At 46.9% G+C, this 16,489-nt stretch overlaps 2 non-coding genes across 2 annotated transcripts; both read right to left on the bottom strand.

Annotated features, from left to right (window-relative positions):
* Nucleotides 1-724: 724 nt before the first annotated feature.
* Nucleotides 725-796, bottom strand: trnag-ucc (transfer RNA glycine (anticodon UCC)). The gene has a single exon. It is a non-coding gene; the product is annotated as a tRNA-Gly (tRNA).
* A 3,932-nt stretch (nt 797-4,728) lies between these two features.
* trnag-ucc (transfer RNA glycine (anticodon UCC)) lies at nt 4,729-4,800 on the bottom strand. Its single transcript has one exon. It is a non-coding gene; the product is annotated as a tRNA-Gly (tRNA).
* Nucleotides 4,801-16,489: the final 11,689 nt, after the last annotated feature.

Here is a 16,489-nt window from a genome sequence, read left to right as displayed (position 1 = left end):
ATTGCGCCTCCCAAAATGGTCTGTCTTCCCGATCCCACCACCCTCTCTCTCGTCCCATCTCTGTAGACAAAACAAATGCTAGTCAAAACACATTCCAAAGAACTTAAGGTTAACACACAGTTTACTTGCAGACAGAGCAGCAAGAGAAGAAATGGACAACACGAGCTGTTTTCAAATATGACTATGAAACAAAAGAAGTACAACTTAAATTCGGATATATGTAAATATCTGCCTCCGACAAGGCCTAAATTCTCATTAAAAACAAGGAAGAGGTTTTACTTCTTCAACAACACCCGGGAGTTGAGTTTTGCTTGCACTGTCTGCAGAGCGGCTCCAGGCCTGTAGACACAGCAACACTACACCCTGGACAATGGGCATATGCACACACACACACACACCTTCACCATCGCTTGATTCCGATGGACGGCTGAGAAGCGCTTATACAGCAGCAGCCGGGCCTCCGTAGCTCCCACTCCCTCCCCTCTGTTGCAAGTTTTGTTGATTCTATGTAACATGTTTGTGAGTTTTTTTTCCTTGACCTCAGTCTGGACCCCGTCCCTGGAGTCCAGCCAATTGATTGATTGATAGATTGAGTGAAGCTTTTATTAGTAGATTGCACAGTACAGTACATATTGACCACTAAATGTTAACACCCGAATAAGTTTTTCAACTTGTTTAAGTCGGGGTCCACGTAAATCAATTCATGGTAAAATACCACAAGCCATGCATTGGCTGGGAATCGAACCCAGGTCAACTGCTTGGAAGGCAGCTATGCTAACCACTATACCACCAATGCCTGACTTTGACTTAATTTTTTTTTTTACTCGCCCCGCTCCCCCACCAGCGTTTACCTGTTTTTCACCTTTTTTTTTGTAAGGAGCGCCAGAAGTTGGCAGACCCGTTGGCGATCCTGTTCTGTCTCCCTGTAATGTTTGTCCGATCTTGAATGGGATTGTGCTGAAAATACCAATTTCCCCTCGGGGATTAATAAAGTACATTTAATATGTTTCTCCAGGTGTACTAGAGAGGAGGCTACGCCGGATAGTCGAACCTCGGATTCAGGAGGAACAGTGTGGTTTTCGTCCTGGTCGTGGAACTGTGGACCAGCTCTATACTCTCGGCAGGGTCCTTGAGGGTGCATGGGAGTTTGCCCAACCAGTCTACATGTGTTTTGTGGACTTGGAGAAGGCATTCGACCGTGTCCCTCGGGAAGTCCTGTGGGGAGTGCTCAGAGAGTATGGGGTATCGGACTGTCTGATTGTGGCAGTCCGCTCCCTGTATGCTCAGTGCCAGAGCTTGGTCCGCATTGCCGGCAGTAAGTCGGACACGTTTCCAGTGAGGGTTGGACTCCGCCAAGGCTGCCCTTTGTCACCGATTCTGTTCATAACTTTTATGGACAGAATTTCTAGGCGCAGTCAAGGCGTTGAGGGGATCTGGTTTGGTGGCTGCAGGATTAGGTCTCTGTTTTTTGCAGATGATGTGGTCCTGATGGCTTCATCTGGCCAGGATCTTCAGCTCTCACTGGATCGGTTCGCAGCCGAGTGTGAAGCAACTGGGATGAGAATCAGCAACTCCAAGTCCGAGTCCATGGTTCTCGCCCGGAAAAGGGTGGAGTGCCATCTCCGGGTTGGGGAGGAGATCTTGCCCCAAGTGGAGGAGTTCAAGTACCTCGGAGTCTTGTTCACGAGTGAGGGAAGAGTGGATCGTGAGATCGACAGGCGGATCGGTGCGGCGTCTTCAGTAATGCGGACGCTGTATCGATCCGTTGTGGTGAAGAAGGAGCTGAGCCGGAAGGCAAAGCTCTCAATTTACCGGTCGATCTACGTTCCCATCCTCACCTATGGTCATGAGCTTTGGGTTATGACCGAAAGGACAAGATCACGGGTACAAGCGGCCGAAATGAGTTTCCTCCGCCGGGTGGCGGGGCTCTCCCTTAGAGATAGGGTGAGAAGCTCTGCCATCCGGGAGGAGCTCAAAGTAAAGCCGCTGCTCCTCCACATCGAGAGGAGCCAGATGAGGTGGTTCGGGCATCTGGTCAGGATGCCACCCGAACGCCTCCCTAGGGAGGTGTTTAGGGCACGTCCGACCGGTAGGAGGCCGCGGGGAAGACCCAGGACACGTTGGGAAGACTATGTCTCCCGGCTGGCCTGGGAACGCCTCGGGGTCCCACAGGAAGAGCTGGACGAAGTGGCTGGGGAGAGGGAAGTCTGGGCTTCCCTGCTTAGGCTGCTTCCCCCGCGACCCGACCTCGGATAAGCGGAAGAAGATGGATGGATGGATGGATTTAATATGTTTCGTCCAATGTAACATTAGACACAGTTTGAATATTTAATTGATTCTTTTGGCGTACCACTAGATCAGGGGTCGGCAACCCTTACCAGTCAAAGAGCCATTTTGACCAGTTTCACAAATTAGAGAAAACAATGGGAGCCACAAAAATCTTTTGAAATTTAAAATGAAATAACACTGCATACTAAGGTTTTTTTTTGCTTTGTGCTATGTATAAACCAAGGGTCTCAGACACGCGGTCCACACCTTAATATGAAAATTGAATGTTAGTGCGGCCCGCGGGTTTTATATGAATAGCGCTTGACGGCGTCATACGTGTCAACCCTCCCGATTTTTCCGGCAGACTACGGATTTAAGGGCAACTATTCTCTCGAACGTGCCGTGATGGTACAGCATTTAGCGACAACTACAACCAGCGTGCCGAACTAACCCCACGTTGTATGGGGCTTCTTCTTGCTCACGTAAGTGAGGGCAATGCATACTTGGTCAACAACCACACAGGCGATATAAAAAACTTTAATAACACTCTTACTAATAATGCGCCACACTATAAACCCACACCAAACAAGAATGACAAACACATTTCGGGAGAACATCTGCACCGTAACACAACATATACACAACAGAACAAATACCCAGAATCCCATGCAGCCCTAACTCTTCCGGGCTACTTTATACACCCCCGCTACCAAACCCCGCCCACCTCAACCGACGCACAGAGGGGGGGAAGGGGTGATGTGTGAGGGAGCAGGGTTGGGGTGGGGGCGTGGTTTGGTGGTAGCAGGGGTGTATAATGTAGCCCGGAAGAGTCAGGGCTGCATGGGATTCTGGGTATTTGTTCTGTTGTGTTTATGTTGTGTTAAGGTGCAGATGTTCTCCCGAAATGTGTTTGTCATTCTTGTTTGGTTTTGGTTCAAAGTGTGGCACATTATTAGTAAGAGTCTTAAAGCTGTTTTATATAGCCACCGTCAGTGTAACTTGTGTGGCTGTTGACCATGTATGCCTTGCTGTCACTTGCGTGTGCGAGCAGAAGGTGCACATAACAAGAGGTTGGGCTGGCAAACTGTTAATACAGATTGTAGAGGGCGCTAAATGTATTGTAAGGGTGATTATTGGAGAATATTAATCCCGGGTGTTTCCTGCGAGAGGCACCGAAATCCGGAAGTCTCCCCGGAAAATCGGGGGGATCGGCAAGTACGCAGCTGAGCCGCATCAGAATGATCAAAGAGCCGCATGCGGCTCCCGAGCCGCGGGTTGCCGACCCCTGCATATGCTATATTATTATTAAATTTTTCCATATTTAACATATTGTGTTGAAGTTTGGGGAAATGTTTATAAAACAAACATAGACCCAATAATTAAACTTCAAAAAAGGGTCATTAGAATATTATTATACCACTGGGTTGAGTTTTTTCTTGCCCTGATGACGTGGCTTGTGCAGCCCTTTGAGACACTTGTGATTAAGGGCTACGTAAATGAACTTTGATTGATTGCTAGAAAACTGTTAGAATAATTATGTGTAAGTTATCACACAACTCTTATGCTTAAAGGCCGTTGCTATAGTTATTATCAATTGTGCTGAAGTTGTACTTTTCTATCCGTTCAAAGGGACATCGTCTCGTATCAGTGTTTGTGTCCAGAACCGGCCTGCTGACTGCCAAGGGCGAACATCGAGTGCCGTGACGCAGATAGAACAGAGACTGGGCGATATCACGTGTGTCAGCAAATTTGCATTTCATGAATAGTCATATATTGTGTCTAACTGGGTGACAGGGGTCACTCCGCGCGCTCCGCCCGCGCAGCTTACCTGCCCGCCACACCTGTTGCCGGGGGCGCGTAACAGGGGTCACTCCGCGCGCAGTGCGCTCACGAAAGGGGTGGGGCTCACCCTGGTTGATATAGACAGCAGCTAGGACGGTGGCCATGGAAGTTGGAACCCGCTAAGGAGTGTGTAACAACCCACCTGCCGAATCAACTAGCCCTGAAAATGGATGGCGCTGGAGCGTCGGGCCCATATACCCGGCCGTCGCCGGCAGCGAGACGCGCTTGGAGGTGCGCTCAGCGCGGCTCCCATATGATTGCGCACTGGTGTGCGTCTGGGTCGTGACAGCGTGGCACGCGAATGTCTGTGCTGCGTTGGATCAGTCTCCTTTCTTTAACAGGCAAAAGCTTTATAACCTCACTAATGCCTTGCATCGTCTATATTAGATATATAACAACGGGCGGGTGCGGGCGGATGGCGGGCGGATGCAGTTCTGATCAAATGTTAGATCGGGTGGATTGCGGATGGTTGACGACTTTCTGATGGGGTTGCGGATGAAATAATTGCCTATCCGCGCATCTCTACAGTACATATTCCGTACAATTGACCACTAAATGGTAACACCCGAATAAGTTTTTCAACTTGTAAATCAATTCATGGTAAAATACCACAAGCCATGCATTGACTGGGAATCGAACCCAGGTCAACTGCTTGGAAGGCAGCTATGCTAACCACTATACCACCAATGCCTAACATTTTTAGAGGATTTTCGAAATAAAGGGAAGGTGGGACACCGGTCGGTAGTTTACCATGAGGTCAGGATCAAGGTTAGGTCTTTTGAGCAGAGGATGAATAACCGCTTTCTTGAATGCTAGGGGAACAGTGCCAGAGGAAAGTGATAAGTTTATAATATTTAGCACTGATGGACCTAATAATACAAAAAGCTCCTTGATAAGTTTCCCAGGAAGTGGGTCAAGTAAACATGTTGTTTGTTTTATCCCACTTACACGCCGTAATAGTTCCTCTAATGTTATTTCATCAAAAAGAGAGAGACTATTTTGTATTGCAGTATCCGTCGTAGATACAGTTGTATCTGTGTTAATAGAACCCAGTTGTAGCTGGGATGCGTTGTCTTTAATCTCCTTTCTAATGAATTCAATTTTCTTATTAAAGAAATTCATAAAGTCATCTGCCGATGACTACTTAGAGCGTAGTTTGGATCTGTAACTAGAGTACAGCCCAAAAAACGTCTCTCCTCAATTGAGCAAAATTTAAGTCTGTCTCTGCATGATTCTTTGCTTCTTGTCTATTTAACAGATGTCATCAGTGTTTGAACCTGACATTTCCAGACTTCCGTGCCCTTCCCTAGACACCATAGCCTGTGTTTCCTCATGCTCTTTCTGCATTTGCCCATGCATCTTGAGGAAAACATCAGCAGAAGAGGACACAAAATAGCAAACTAGCGTTTTGATCGCTGGGTCTACAGGTTCTGAATCAGTCTTTCTCTCCCCGGAGGGTGGACCTGATTTTTGGGTTTTCATTTGACTTGACAGTCCGATGTCAAGTCAAATGACTGTCTGATTGTGGCAGTCCGCTCCCTGTATGCTCAGTGCCAGAGCTTGGTCCGCATTGCCGGTAGTAAGTCGGACACGTTTCCAGTGAGGGTTGGACTCCGCCAAGGCTGCCCTTTGTCACCCATTCTGTTCATAACTTTTATGGACAGAATTTCTAGGCGCAGTCAAGGCGTTGAGGGGATCTGGTTTGGTGGCTGCAGGACTAGGTCTCTGCTTTTTGCAGATGATGTGGTCCTGATGGCTTCATCTGGCCAGGATCTTCAGCTCTCACTGGATCGGTTCGCAGCCGAGTGTGAAGCGACTGGGATGAGAATCAGCACCTCCAAGTCCGAGTCCATGGTTCTCGCCCGGAAAAGGGTGGAGTGCCATCTCCGGGTTGGGGAGGAGATCTTGCCCCAAGTGGAGGAGTTCAAGTACCTCGGAGTCTTGTTCACGAGTGAGGGAAGAGTGGATCGTGAGATCGACAGGCGGATCGGTGCGGCGTCTTCAGTAATGCGGACGCTGTATCGATCCGTTGTGGTGAAGAAGGAGCTGAGCCGGAAGGCAAAGCTCTCAATTTACCGGTCGATCTACGTTCCCATCCTCACCTATGGTCATGAGCTTTGGGTTATGACCGAAAGGACAAGATCACGGGTACAAGCGGCCCAAATGAGTTTCCTCCGCCGGGTGGCGGGGCTCTCCCTTAGAGATAGGGTGAGAAGCTCTGCCATCCGGGGGGAGCTCAAAGTTAAGCCGCTGCTCCTCCACATGGAGAGGAGCCAGATGAGGTGGTTCGGGCATCTGGTCAGGATGCCACCCGAACGCCTCCCTAGGGAGGTGTTTAGGGCACGTCCGACCGGTTGGAGGCCGCGGGGAAGACCCAGGACACGTTGGGAAGACTATGTCTCCCGGCTGGCCTGGGAACGCCTCGGGGTCCCACAGGAAGAGCTGGACGAAGTGGCTGGGGAGAGGGAAGTCTGGGCTTCCCTGCTTAGGCTGCTGCCCCCGCGACCCGACCTCGGATAAGCGGAAAAAGATGGATGGCATTTGACTTGAGCTTTTTTTCATTTCTTCCATCCAAACGTCAACAAAAATCCCTTTTTCTTTGAAGTCAGAATCATTCAAATGTTGGCTGCAAGTTGCTCTCCTCTCGCATGGCAGGTTCGATTTTGAGCGAGTTTATACTTTCCTCATTTTCCCATCATTTGGGGATATATGCACGCCGACTCCTTCTTAGACTAGCCATATTTGATCATTCCTTCAAAGTCTGCACAAACATATCAGGATGAAGACGCTAGCAAGCACATAGAAGGCTATATAATATTGTGCTTGGCATCAGTAAGCAGGCTGATGCAGGCCCGCCCACATTTTGGAGATAAAAGTGGGCATTCCAAAATATGCCGAAACTCGTTATAAAACACGCCTAAAATCACCACTGCTTCTCTTTTAGGGATCATTTTACTTGAAGACATCATTTTTAGGTCCAGAACTATAAACCCCAAAAGCAGTGAAGTTGTCACGTTGTGTAAATGGTAAATAAAAAGAGAACACAATGATTTGCAAATCCTTTTCAACTTATATTCAATTGAATAGACTGCAAAGACAAAATATTTAATGTTCAAACTGGAAAACTTTTGTTATTTTTTGCAGATACTAGCTCATTTGGAATTTGATGCCTGCCTGCAACAGGGTTAGGGTTAGGGTTAGGGTTAGGGTTAGTCTTAGGTTGGGGTTGGGAAACCTAACCCTAACCCTAACCCTAACCCTAACCACTTGTAGGGTTGTAGGGTTAGGGTTAGGGTTAGTCTTAGGTTGGGGTTGGGAACCCTAACCCTAACCCTAACCCTAACCCTAACCCTAACCCTAACCCTAACCACTTGTAGGGTTGTAGGGTTAGGGTTAGGGTTAGTCTTAGGTTGGGGTTGGGAACCCTAACCCTAGCCCTAACCCTAACCCTAACCCTAACCACTTGTAGGGTTGTAGGGTTAGGGTTAGGGTTAGGGTTAGGGTTAGGGTTCCCAACCCCAACCTAAGACTAACCCTAACCCTAACCCTAACCCTAACCCTAACCACTTGTAGGGTTGTAGGGTTAGGGTTAGGGTTAGGGTTAGGGTTCCCAACCCCAACCTAAGACTAACCCTAACCCTAACCCTGTTGCAGGCAGGCATCAAATTCCAAATGAGCTAGTATTTGCAAAAAATAACAAAAGTTTTCCAGTTTTAACATTAAATATTTTGTCTTTGCAGTCTATTCAATTGAATATAACCCTAACCCTAACCACTTGTAGGGTTGTAGGGTTAGGGTTAGGGTTAGGGTTAGGGTTAGTCTTAGGTTGGGGTTGGGAACCCTAACCCTAACCCTAACCCTAACCCTAACCCTAACCACTTGTAGGGTTGTAGGGTTAGGGTTAGGGTTAGGGTTAGTCTTAAGTTGGGGTTGGGAACCCTAACCCTAACCCTAACCCTAACCCAAACCCTAACCACTTGTAGGGTTGTAGGGTTAGGGTTAGGGTTCCCAACCCCAACCTAAGACTAACCCTAACCCTAACCCTAACCCTAACCCTGTTGCAGGCAGGCATCAAATTCCAAATGAGCTAGTATTTGCAAAAAATAACAAAAGTTTTCCAGTTTGAACATTAAATATTTTGTCTTTGCAGTCTATTCCATTGAATATAACCCTAACCCTAACCACTTGTAGGGTTGTAGGGTTGTAGGGTTAGGGTTAGGGTTGGGGTTGGGGTTGGGGTTGGGGTTAGGGTTAGGGTTAGGGTTAGTCTTAGGTTGGGGTTGGGAACCCTAACCCTAACCCTAGCCCTAACCCTAACCCTAACCCTAACCCTAACCCTAACCCTAACCACTTGTAGGGTTGTAGGGTTAGGGGTAGGGTTAGTCTTAGGTTGGGGTTGGGAACCCTAACCCTAACCCTAACCCTAACCCTAACCACTTGTAGGGTTGTAGGGTTAGGGTTAGGGTTCCCAACCCCAACCTAAGACTAACCCTAACCCTGTTGCAGGCAGGCATCAAATTCCAAATGAGCTAGTATTTGCAAAAAATAACAAACGTTTTCCAGTTTGAACATTAAATATTTTGTCTTTGCAGTCTATTCAATTGAATATAACCCTAACCCTAACCACTTGTAGGGTTGTAGGGTTAGGGTTAGGGTTAGGGTTAGGGTTGGGGTTGGGGTTGGGGTTGGGGTTGGGGTTAGGGTTAGGGTTAGGGTTAGTCTTAGGTTGGGGTTGGGAACCCTAACCCTAGCCCTAACCCTAACCCTAACCCTAACCCTAACCCTAACCACTTGTAGGGTTGTAGGGTTAGGGTTAGGGTTAGTCTTAGGTTGGGGTTGGGAACCCTAACCCTAACCCTAACCCTAACCACTTGTAGGGTTGTAGGGTTAGGGTTAGGGTTAGAGTTCCCAACCCCAACCTAAGACTAACCCTAACCCTAACCCTAACCCTGTTGCAGGCAGGCATCAAATTCTAAATGAGCTAGTATTTGCAAAAAATAACAAACGTTTTCCAGTTTGAACATTAAATATTTTGTCTTTGCAGTCTATTCAATTGAATATAACCCTAACCCTAACCACTTGTAGGGTTGTAGGGTTAGGGTTAGGGTTAGGGTTAGGGTTGGGGTTGGGGTTGGGGTTAGGGTTAGGGTTAGGGTTAGTCTTAGGTTGGGGTTGGGAACCCTAACCCTAACCCTAGCCCTAACCCTAACCCTAACCCTAACCCTAACCCTAACCCTAACCACTTGTAGGGTTGTAGGGTTAGGGTTAGTCTTAGGTTGGGGTTGGGAACCCTAACCCTAACCCTAACCACTTGTAGGGTTGTAGGGTTAGGGTTAGGGTTAGGGTTCCCAACCCCAACCTAAGACTAACCCTAACCCTAACCCTAACCCTAACCCTAACCCTAACCCTAACCCTAACCCTAACCCTAACCCTGTTGCAGGCAGGCATCAAATTCCAAATGAGCTAGTATTTGCAAAAAATAACAAACGTTTTCCAGTTTGAACATTAAATATTTTGTCTTTGCAGTCTATTCAATTGAATATAACCCTAACCCTAACCACTTGTAGGGTTGTAGGGTTAGGGTTAGGGTTAGGGTTAGGGTTGGGGTTGGGGTTAGGGTTAGGGTTAGGGTTAGTCTTAGGTTGGGGTTGGGAACCCTAACCCTAACCCTAACCTTAACCACAACCCCAACCCCAACCCTAACCCTAACCCTACAAGTGGCAAAAAAGACTGAGAAAGTTGAGGAATGCTCTTTAGACACTTATTTGGAACATCCCACAGGTGAACAGGCTAATTGGGAACAGGTGGGTGCCATGATTGGGTATAAAAGCAGCTTCCATGGACGGGGCGAGGGTCACCACTTTGTCAACAAATGCGTGAGAAAATTGTTGCACAGTTTAAGAACAACATTTCTCAACCAGCTATTGCAAGGAATTTAGGGGATTTCACCATCTACGGCAGGGGTCCCCAAACTACGACCCGCGGGCCGGGTCCGGCCCCCCAGCATCCAAAATCCGGCCCACGGGAAGTCCAAAGTTAAAAATTTTAATTTAAATTTTTTAAATTTTATTTAATTTTTTTTTTTAAATCTTTCCTTTCTAATCCATTTTCTACCGCTTGTTACTCTCGGTGTCTCCTAGCCGCTCAGGCAAATCATATTGTCTAAAAATGAATTTTCCCATCGATAACGTGACAATGTTAAATGTCAAAACGGATTAAAAAGACAATGTATATATATATATATATATATATATATATATATATATATATATATATATATATATATATATATATATATATATATATATATATATATATATGTGTCTTAATAAGGTTATCCAAAAAATAGTGCTCGATACCGTAGTAGAGCGCAATATATGTATGTGTGGGAAAAAAAATCACAAGACTACTTCATCTCTACAGGCCTGTTTCATGAGGGGTTCCCTTAATCATCAGGAGATTTTTATTTTTATTTTTTTATTTTTTTTATTTATTTTTTTCTCCTGATGATTGAGGGAACCCCTCATGAAACAGGCCTGTAGAGATGAAGTAGTCTTGTGATTTTTTTCCCACACATATATATATATATATATATATATATATATATATATATATAAATATATATACAGCCCGGCCCCCGGCCACATTTTTTTAACCCAATGCGGCCCACGAGTCCTGATTTACGGTCTGTAACATCATCAAAAGGTTCAGAGAATCTGGAGAAATCACTGCACGCAAGCCATGATATTACGGACCTTCGATCCCTCAGGCGGTACTGCATCAAAAAGCGACATCAGTGTGTAAAGGATATCACCACATGGGCTAAGGAACACTTCAGTAAACCACTGTCACTAACTACAGTTGGTCGCTACATCTGTAAGTGCAAGTTAAATCTGTACTATGCAAAGCCAAAGCCATTTATCAACAACACCCAGAAACGCCGCCGGCTTCGCTGGGCCCGAGCTCATCTAAGATGGACTGATGCAAAGTAAAAAAAGTGTACTGTGGTCTGACGAGTCCACATTTCGAATTGTTTTTGGACACTGTGGACAAAGAGGAAAAGAACCATCCGGATTGTTCTAGGCGCAAAGTGTAAAAGGCAGCATGTGTGATGGTATGGGGGTGTATTAGTGCCCAAGACATGGGTAACTTACACATCTGTGAAGGCACCATTAATGCTGAAAGGTACATACCGCTTTTGGAGCAACATATGTTGCCATCCACCAACATTATCATGGACGCCCCTGCTTATTTCAGCGAGACAATTCCAAGTCACGTGTTGCAAAAGCGTGGCTTCGTAGTAAAAAGAGTCCAGGTACTAGACTTGTCCAGACCTGTCTCCCATTAAACATGTGTGGTGCAATATGAAGCGTCGTCGGCTTCGCTGGTTTTGGGTTTTGTATTAAATGTTGTCGACATTAAAATGGCTCGCGAGCAAATCATTTATTCCACATGTATACAACAACGAGAGAGAAAAAAAAGCAAAACACACAAATTCAGTACAAATGTTTATAATTAGTGTAGACGACTACACATCAAAGACATTTGAGTGTGAAATCACTTCCACGATGCCCTCTTTTTGATTCAATCATCCAATGCCCTTTGCCTGGCCTCCCTGAGGAAGCAACACTCCTGTGGAGATGGAAAAAAAACAAAGCAGAGAGAGAAGAACACAGAGCTGGTGCGATAATGAAATAACTTATGGAGATGTGTCTGGGGGGGGAAGGCGGCGGGGTTGAGCGAGAGGTACCGTATTTTCCGCACTATAAGGCGCACCTAAAAACCCCACATTTTCTCAAAAGCTGACAGTGCGCCTTATAACCCGGTGCGCTTTATATATGGATAAATATTAAGATTCATTTTCATAAAGTTTAGGTCTCGCAACTACGGTAAACAGCCGCCATCTTTTTTCCCCGTAGAAGAAGCGCGCGGTGCATGCTGGGATATGTGACGTTTCATTTCCATTTGTGTGTTTATGTAAAGACCCCAAAATGGCTCCTATTAAGTGTGTTGTCTGTCTAATTATAAATAATGCAGACGAGGCGTGTTAACTGAGTTCTCAACGTTTACTCACAGCGTGCTCATAACCACATTCTAACTGCCAGCATACAACAACGCTTCTCAGGGCTACCGCGCATGCTCGTAACTATCGTTGCATGCTGGGTAGTGTAGTTGTTATATTTGCTAGCTCATAACAGCACATTGAGAGACACGCTTACGCGCTTAATTCAATACTCGCCGTCATTCCGGGTGGATTGACAAAAGACCTCCAGCCGCTAGATATTGGTGTCAACAGGGCATTCGAAGCTAGACTGCTAACTGCGTGGGAACAGTGGATGACAGAAGGCGAACACACCTTCACTAAGACAGGGAGACAGCGCCAGACGACGCCAACATCACCTTCACTAAGACAGGGAGACAGCGCCAGACGACGCCAACATCTGCCAGTGGATCGTAAATGCCTGGGCAGATATTTCGGTCACAACTGTGGTCCGAGCTTTCCTGAAGGCAGGATTCACAGAACTGCTGGACAACAGTGACACTGACTCCGATGACTTCGACGAGACGGAACCGGCCATTTTGGATCTCACATTTGCCCAACTTTTCACTTCGGACACCGAAGACGAAGGATTTACGAATGAAGAATAACTTCAGAAAGTGAGCGCTATGTTTATTTTGTGTGTTGTGACATTAACGTTCGAGCAACATTATGTTGCTATTGCTCTGCACTATTTTGAATTTTACTATGTTTGTGATTGCACATTTGCGTACATTTTGGGAGTGAACAGAGTTGTTAGAACGCTGGTTTTTAATATATTATTAAAGTTTGACTGACCTATCTGACTGTTTTTTTGACATTCCCTTTAGCGCAGCGTAGGCGCGGCTTATAGTCCGGGGCGGCTTATTGGTGGACAAAGTTATGAAATATGCCATTCATTGAAGGTGCGGCTAATAATCGGGTGCGCCTTATAGTGCGGAAAATACGGTAACTGCTGTTTGTTCATCCTGCAGGAGGTATTGTGAGGACCAGGTATGCTCTCAACTGGACACAGCATGCTGGACTAATCAGTCCAAACGTTCTATTTTCCATGGCGACCGTGGATCGTATGGCAGTCGATTCTTCTCCTGGACTCTGCCCAGCAGGCACAAGACATTGAAACAACATTGAGTACTTACCGTATTTTCCGCACTATAAGGCGCACCTAAAAACCACAAATTTTCTCAAAAGCTGACAGTGCGCCTTATAACCCGGTGCGCTTTATATATGGATAAATATTAAGATTCATTTTCATAAAGTTTAGGTCTCGCAACTACGGTAAACAGCCGCCATCTTTTTTCCCCGTAGAAGAAGCGCGCGGTGCATGCTGGGATATGTGACGTTTCATTTCCATTTGTGTGTTTATGTAAAGACCCCAAAATGGCTCCTATTAAGTGTGTTGTCTGTCTAATTATAAATAATGCAGACGAGGCGTGTTAACTGAGTTCTCAACGTTTACTCGCAGCGTGCTCATAACCACATTCTAACTGCCAGCATACAACAACGCTTCTCAGGGCTACCGCGCATGCTCGTCACTATCGTTGCATGCTGGGTAGTGTAGTTGTTATATTTGCTAGCTCATAACAGCACATTGAGAGACACGCTTACGCGCTTAATTCAATACTCGCCGTCATTCCGGGTGGATTGACAAAAGACCTCCAGCCGCTAGATATTGGTGTCAACAGGGCATTCGAAGCTAGACTGCTAACTGCGTGGGAACAGTGGATGACAGAAGGCGAACACACCTTCACTAAGACAGGGAGACAGCGCCAGACGACGCCAACATCACCTTCACTAAGACAGGGAGACAGCGCCAGACGACGCCAACATCTGCCAGTGGATCGTAAATGCCTGGGCAGATATTTCGGTCACAACTGTGGTCCGAGCTTTCCTGAAGGCAGGATTCACAGAACTGCTGGACAACAGTGACACTGACTCCGATGACTTCGACGAGACGGAACCGGCCATTTTGGATCTCACATTTGCCCAACTTTTCACTTCGGACACCGAAGACGAAGGATTTACGAATGAAGAATAACTTCAGAAAGTGAGCGCTAATGTTTATTTTGTGTGTTGTGACATTAACGTTCGAGCAACATTATGTTGCTATTGCTCTGCACTATTTTGAATTTTACTATGTTTGTGATTGCACATTTGCGTACATTTTGGGAGTGAACAGAGTTGTTAGAACGCTGGTTTTTAATATATTATTAAAGTTTGACTGACCTATCTGACTGTTTTTTTGACATTCCCTTTAGCGCAGCGTAGGCGCGGCTTATAGTCCGGGGCGGCTTATTGGTGGACAAAGTTATGAAATATGCCATTCATTGAAGGTGCGGCTAATAATCGGGTGCGCCTTATAGTGCGGAAAATACGGTAACTGCTGTTTGTTCATCCTGCAGGAGGTATTGTGAGGACCAGGTATGCTCTCAACTGGACACAGCATGCTGGACTAATCAGTCCAAACGTTCTATTTTCCATGGCGACCGTGGATCGTATGGCAGTCGATTCTTCTCCTGGACTCTGCCCAGCAGGCACAAGACATTGAAACAACATTGAGTACTTACCGTATTTTCCGCACTATAAGGCGCACCTAAAAACCACAAATTTTCTCAAAAGCTGACAGTGCGCCTTATAACCCGGTGCGCTTTATATCCATCCATCCATCCATCTTCTTCCGCTTATCCGAGGTCGGGTCGCGGGGGCAGCAGCCTAAGCAGGGAAGCCCAGACTTCCCTCTCCCCAGCCACTTCGTCCAGCTCCTCCCGGGGGATCCCGAGGCGTTCCCAGGCCAGCCGGGAGACATAGTCTTCCCAACGTGTCCTGGGTCTTCCTCGTGGCCTCCTACCGGTCGGACATGCCCTAAACACCTCCTTAGGGAGGCGCTCGGGTGGCATCCTGACCAGATGCCCGAACCACCTCATCTGGCTCCTCTCGATGCGGAGGAGCAGCGGCTTTACTTTGAGCTCCCCGCGGATGACAGAGCTTCTCACCCTATCTCTAAGGGAGAGCCCCGCCACCCGGCGGAGGAAACTCATTTCGGCCGCTTGTACCCGTGATCTTGTCCTTTCGGTCATAACCCAAAGCTCATGACCATAGGTGAGGATGGGAACGTAGATCGACCGGTAAATTGAGAGCTTTGCCTTCCGGCTCAGCTCCTTCTTCACCACAACGGATCGATACAGCGTCCGCATTACTGAAGACGCCGCACCGATCCGCCTGTCGATCTCACGATCCACTCTTCCCTCACTCGTGAACAAGACTCCGAGGTACTTGAACTCCTCCACTTGGGGCAAGATCTCCTCCCCAACCCGGAGATGGCACTCCACCCTTTTCCGGGCGAGAACCATGGACTCGGACTTGGAGGTGCTGATTCTCATCCCAGTCGCTTCACACTCGGCTGCGAACCGATCCAGTGAGAGCTGAAGATCCTGGCCAGATGAAGCCATCAGGACCAAATCATCTGCAAAAAGCAGAGACCTAATCCTGCAGCCACCAAACCGGATCCCCTCAACGCCTTGACTGCGCCTAGAAATTCTGTCCATAAAGGTTATGAACAGAAACGGTGACAAAGGGCAGCCTTGGCGGAGTCCAACCCTCACCGGAAACGTGTCCGACTTACTGCCGGCAATGCGCTTTATATATGGATTAATATTAAGATTCATTTTCATAAAGTTTCGGTCTCGCAACTACGGTAAACAGCCGCCATCTTTTTTCCCCGTAGAAGAGGAAGTGCTTCTTCTTCTACGCAAGCAACCGCCAAGGTAAGCACCCGCCCCCATAGAACAGGAAGCGCTTCTTCTTCTATCAATCAATCAATCAATCAATGTTTATTTATATAGCCCTAAATCACAAGTGTCTCAAAGGGCTGCACAAGCCACAACGACATCCTCGGTATAGCCCACATAAGGGCAAGGAAAAACTCACCCCAGTGGGACGTCGATGTGAATGACTATGAGAAACCTTGGAGAGGACCGCATATGTGGGTAACCCCCCCCCCCCTCTAGGGAGACCGAATGCAATGGATGTCGAGTGGGTCTAACATAATATTGTGAGAGTCCAGTCCATAGTGGATCCACCTGGACTCTTTTACTACGAAGCCACGCTTTTGCAACACGTGACTTGGAATTGTCTTGCTGAAATAAGCAGGGGCGTCAATGATAACGTTGCCTGGATGGCAACATATGTTGCTCCAAAAGCGGTATGTACCTTTCAGCATTAATGGCGCCTTCACAGATGTGTAAGTTACCCATGTCTTGGGCACTAATACACCCCCATACCATCACACATGCTGCCTTTTACACTTTGACCCTAGAACAATCCGGATGGTTCTTTTCCTCT

Source organism: Nerophis lumbriciformis, linkage group LG38, assembly GCF_033978685.3.
Source record: "Nerophis lumbriciformis linkage group LG38, RoL_Nlum_v2.1, whole genome shotgun sequence".
Taxonomy (NCBI): domain Eukaryota; kingdom Metazoa; phylum Chordata; class Actinopteri; order Syngnathiformes; family Syngnathidae; genus Nerophis; species Nerophis lumbriciformis.
Note: the sequence above shows the minus strand (reverse complement) of the source record. Positions and strands in the feature narration are given on the sequence as shown.